At 43.2% G+C, this 6,000-nt stretch overlaps 1 protein-coding gene across 1 annotated transcript in view; it reads left to right on the top strand.

Moving 5' to 3' along the window:
• The window catches only part of LOC135917540 (uncharacterized), a 680,547-nt gene that overhangs the window by 168,226 nt on the left and 506,321 nt on the right, over window positions 1–6,000 (top strand). The window lies entirely within an intron of this gene.

Below are 6,000 nucleotides of genomic sequence, written 5' to 3'. Positions count from 1 at the left end.
CATCACTGGATATCGAATCCCTTTACCGTGGTGTTTTTCTCCTTTTGAGAGCTGCCCTTTTACCGCTGACTTTCCTTTGATTTTAACTTATGGCAAACTGCTTAAAGCAGCCGCTTGCGATCGATTACAACCGAGCGTTTGCACCCCCACTCATCGTAATCACGCTCCAATCAGCGGCCCGCTCCATTAGGATCGTGACGAAAGAGCTCTTTGACGCACAGATTTTGCGTGTCGACACACTAACGATGATTCTGCGGCCGTTTAGCGCAGCTGCTCGCGCTTGTTTGACAGTGCGCACCCTTCACCGCGGCGAGCATGAAAATAGAAACCAGAACTAACGCAGGCACAGCGAGAACAAACACGGACATTTCGAGTACTCTTTGGTTTTTTTTTATGTAAGTGACAGTTCCTAGCTTTAGTAACCGGCCTTTTTTTTTTTTCTCACGAAGCTCGATATCGAAGATGAGAAAGAAAAGGCGAGGAAAGCCAAGAAAGAAAGGCAAAGAAAGAGTGGAAGATGAGGAGCATAAATATTGTGCTTACTATATACGAAACCTTGCGAAAGCTTGCAGCTTAGACCACGTTTGAATAATTGTTGACTTCAACTTTCAATCAGTCAAAAACAGGGTCATCTCAAGCGTCGGTTTAATCCGTTAGCTGGGTACTTGCACAAAGAAAGATGAATATTGAGGTGTCCATTTCCCATTTCTATAGAGTTTGACAGGCACTCCATCACCGTACGCGGTCGACTCTTTTCCATCTCGCAGCCTGTTTTGGGGGGTGGCGCATGCACGCACGCATGCATTCGGACAGAAAGCTTCAGGCTTGAAGAAAACTATGTCTTCGTCCATGGTTGAAACACGCTGTCACTGCCGTACCACGAGAGCGGACATCCTTCCAGCTGAGTTAACCACAAGCAGGTGGGAGCTCGAGCTCAAATAATGATCAACTTGTAGCTTCGTGACACTTTCATCTGGAATGGCGCCAACAAGTTTTTCTTTTAGAACATCATGAACAGGAAGAAAGTAAAATACACCGACAGTAAGGTGCACGAAACATTACTCATTTAACTGAACTGGGTACTATATATCCCACAGCCACAACCGCAATAATTAGGCTAATATCGCACAATCATGAGTCTTATTCCAACTTGCGGATTCGCGCAGAACTAATTTAGTTAAATCAATGTTTCAACGATTGCACTTATTGAATAATTCATGAGGGGACCAGCTACTCAGAGCGGCATAGCTATCGACACTCGCGTCGCTCGCGTGCTATTCTGGATAACGTTTATTTTCTCTCTCTCTCTCTCCTTGCGTTACCAACTTGTCTTGTGCATGCTCAGATAGCAAAACGACTGCCACAGGTAGATTATGGTCCTATAGATTTCATCACAAGACCAGGGAGAAATTTTCTTCACATTCGAAACCGTCTCTTCGATAGACTGGTATGCTCTCTGTAACCTTGTGCTACGTTTAGCTATAGGTGACAACTCTCCCTTTGATTAATCTAACACTACATTGTTGATTGCCATAGAAACCATTGATTCATAAGTTCTCGCAACACAACATTGGGCCCACGAACAGAAACACGCATACACATAATTCTATACAGACACACGCGCTCTGAGTGTGCACACGAACGCTCTTGTAGGTATAAATGAAATACAGCTGGGGGATTTCGGGGCCTATCAGGTGGGCAATTTCAACAGGGCGCTTCGGTGCTTTCATTCTGGGATATTCTCGCGGAAGCTTCAAAACGGCGTTTAAGACCGCCAAGCGCATGGATAAATAATGAAATTCTGAGGTTTTGCGTGCCAAAATCACAATATGGTTATAAATCAAGAAGTTGTGGGAGACGCAGGATTAATTTCGACCACTTATAGGATGAAGGGAACAGGCGCTGTCGCTTCAGCTTCAGAACAGCACTCACAAGCTATGAGTGCTCATTTTTAAATACTGGCGTATGTTTGAGCGCTCGTTCAGCTTGAATTCTTGACGGGCGAGTTGCGTCGAGCAAGTGTTCGACGCCGCATTTGCGCTCTTGATACGTCCTGCTCAACTCTTCACTGCTTTTTTTGTCCTTGTTCTTATTTTCACGCGCATTCATTAGAGTTCCGCGGTGTCAATTTATAATGATCATTTGTAATATTAATGATGCAGTTAGTAATTGTAGCTAAATGCATAATCTGATAATTACTAAAATTCACACTAAGTTTTTATCTAATTACCTTGCGTGAAATATTGCAATTTAGAAATTTTAGCTTGTGAGACTGCAAGGCATATCCACTTGAAAATAATTCTGTGTATGACATAATTTTCTAAATATGGCCCACGACACTTCTGTAAAATCGCAGTCATTCTAATTACTTTTTTTTAACAAAGCGCCGTTTTATGCATTGAAGCACAAATATAACCGAACCGCCAATGAGTTCCTTCGCAAAGTTCGGTAATTATTATCTCGAAATAGGTGTCCTCCTGAGAATTCGTTCGAATTGGATCTGCCTTGCGAACTCCCAGGCTAAAATTTGTAAAGCATATTTAGCGCCGGCGAAGAGCAGAAACGGAAACGACAACAGAGCGCATTGTGTTGTCGTTTCCCTTTCTGGCCTCGTTTGCTGGCGTTAAATATCCTTGTCAAGTCAGTTCAACAACACGCCTAACAAACAGCAGTGTTAAAATTTGCAAAGTGCAATATGTGCTGTTAACTGAACAGTTAGAAACAGAATTAGTAAATTTTGGTTGATTACTCGATTATGCATTTTGATTTCTGGTCCATATAATGTCGGCCTGCCTGTTCGGGCAATCCAGCTCAAGGATTATAATTGTGCTAACTGCCAGAAATGATTTTTGAACATTGCTTAAACTCTCTCTCTGTGTCTCTCTCTCTCATATATATATATATATATATATATATATATATATATATATATATATATATATATATATATATATATATATATATATATATATATCCAGAGTAGCTGTGCCGTACATGCTCGATATTAGTCAATCGTTTACATCCACGTCCCTTTGTCTTGGAATTGGGTCTAATTTCATGTGTATGGGATGCGTGAGGCACGTACAAGAATGCCGAATTTGCTCAGAGTTTAAATAATACTTTTATTTATTTATTTATTTATTTATTTATTTATTTATTTATTTATTTATTTATTTATTTATTATACATACTTTCAGGGCCTAGTAGCCACAACAGAGAGGAGTGGTAAAAATATACGATATTTGCAGTACAGGGCAAGAATAGAAAATCAAACTATATGGCACTTGAACGGCGATCTTGAAGTTAGTGGTGTCACAAATCGAGACTGTGGAGACGGAAAGGCGGTTCCATTTAATGGCTGTTCTCGGCAAAACGGAGGAATGGCACAAATCAGTTCGACAAGATGGTACTTCAACTTTGTGTTCATGGTCAATGCGAGACGAGATGTAACTTGGTGTGGCGAAAAATTTTTCTTTAAGAGCTGGGTTAAAGTAGTATATTTTATGAAAAAGACAGAGACGAAAGTACTTGCGACGTAACTTAACGCGCTAAAGTTACCGCACGATTCTTCCCTAATCGTCCACGCACCTTGAAGAACTTCTGTGTTTTCTCTGGGAAATAAACTCGCCGATGATTATTCTCCGACACAGCCGGCAGGTATACTTGAATGCTGTCACATCAAACACTTTTGTGGCGTCCGTGCACTGCGCTTTCCCATTCTCGAATGTAGGCAACGCATTTACCTGTGCCGCTGCCAATTTCAGAAACCTTGTGCGTTCGACTTCGCGTAATCGCGCGTCGCATTCTGCGGCAGCAGAAAGAACAGCAGAGAGGAAGCAGAAGCAGCAGCAGGAGCTCTCAGGGCGTGGCACACGCGCTGTTTTCCTATGCATTGCTGCGCCCTGGCGTGCGTGCTAGCACGTGCAGGAGAAGCTATCGGGAAAGAAATTATTTTTGGTTTCATCCTCATTAGGCGAACAGTGCTCGCGCTGTTTTCGGGATCCGTTGGCGGTGACAGCGCGTCGGGATTTTGGTGCTGCTTCGGCAGTTCCAGCTAATGCAGACCGATGGCCTTTTAATTATAGGCCTGCCTGCGAAAGCCGGCTGCGCTTGCCTGTTCTTGGTTTTCAGTGCCGTCTGTTTTTCCCTATTGCAGCAAAGAATAGGTCATGTGAGAACCTGTCGGCACACTCTTGTGAGGACTATGCAGCTACATTGCATATGAAGCGAGTTTGGTCAGAGAAGCGTAGAAGTTGTATAAAAAAGCTAAGGAGCCTTCTTGACCTCGCCAGTATATAGACATGCGAAGCGAACTTGTTGTGAGCTGCTTAGGGCTTTTGTGGAAAAAGGCACGCATAAATATAGATGAGCGCGTGATGAAGACGGGTTTAGAAGCGTCAGACACATGGCATGTCTTAGCATTCAAGACAAGCGAACAATTCTTCCACCTAAAGAAAGAAAGAACAAAAAAAATCCAATATACTTCAGCGATTTCTTAAACTTTGAACTGATTTACTGCCGCAGAGTTGCTCCCCTAACTTCTTTAGCGCCCCCAAATACGTGCATAACTTGTGGTATCATCTTGAAACGTTCCAAACTGTATGACGACAGGACAAGTTCAGATTCACAGGCACTATGCCGTGACGATGACGGCAGCAGCGTGTCGACGAGTCACTTTTAACTCTGTCTTTGCTAGAGTAATGCAGAGAATGACTGCTGAGTCGCGCACCACCTAAGCGGCCTAAGCATATTGCCTGCTGTTGTCTCCCGTCGGCGTCACATGCACAGCACTCGTAAACCTTGGCCAGAAAGTTCGAAGCGTGTTACTGGACCTTTAGGACGAATCTTTGAACGAAATATTTTGATTCCTTGTGAAGGAAAAGTCAGCCGCATGGTGTCTCTCTTTAAACCTTGCAAATATATGTTTGACCTGGCTTCACACCACCCGTCACTCTTGCTAATTGCATAGGGAAGCTTATGGAATCAAGGGTGTTTGCGGCGCCTATTTATGAAGTGCTCCTATTTACTATGGAGGACTTCTGGTGCGAGTGGTCATTAATAGATAACATTATTGATGGCCTCATTTGTCCAATAACAAACTAATATGAAGCAATGAATTGTGCAATGTTCCTCGAGGACAAGTGTAGGTACGATAATCTAGAACATCAAGCTATGTAGCCTTGCTGTTTTGACTAATGTTGGAATAGGCGGTACTGGATTTCGTCAGATGCACAGCTATTTGAAGTGTGATAGATTATTCTTCGAGCTTCCTTCAAGGAGGCCTTCAAGGCCGAGTGTTAAACTTCACACTTCTCAGCCTGGCTATTCTTAGGCCTTGTCGGGTCATTGTCAAGGATAGTCCAGATATCGATATATCAGATATCTGAATCTGGGAGTCCGGCGAGACACGTCAGCAGATGCGAGATGCCTTGCAGAATGATGTCACATACACGTCTTCCTATCAGCGTATGAAGGAGTAAGAGGAGAAAGTCATTGGCTACAAGTGAATCTAGTCTTTATGACACTTGCCGACATTTGTTCCGCCCGACCACCTTTCACATGCCCAGGATGTTTGAACATTGACCCTTCGGCCATCTGTCCAACTTCATCGCAACGCACTAGCGTAACTCAATAGGCAGCATTTAAAAAAACATCTTACGTCATAATATAAGCCGAATTTCAACAACTTTCAGTTAGCAACGCCGAGTGGGTACTCTCTTCTAATAAGATGCATATTTATGACATCTGGGCACAATTTTCTTGCTGGGCGATTGCAGTGTTTTGGTCTTCACAGACTGCTAGACTGCATACAAGTTTCAGTCGCATCTATGACACTCAGCGCACGCCGTTACCATTGCACTATATCTCTGGAGCGAGGCATGTAATCGGCAGCTCTGAAACGGGCAACATCATTGTTTTGAAAGAAGACAACCGCGTCCGCCTGCATGTTTACACCGATGGACACGCCATTCCATATGATCTGGACATTCCATTTGACAT

This window comes from Dermacentor albipictus, chromosome 1 (genome assembly GCF_038994185.2).
Source record: "Dermacentor albipictus isolate Rhodes 1998 colony chromosome 1, USDA_Dalb.pri_finalv2, whole genome shotgun sequence".
NCBI lineage: Eukaryota > Metazoa > Arthropoda > Arachnida > Ixodida > Ixodidae > Dermacentor > Dermacentor albipictus.
The sequence above is the reverse complement of the archived record's forward strand: the minus strand, read 5'-3'. Positions and strand labels throughout refer to the sequence as shown.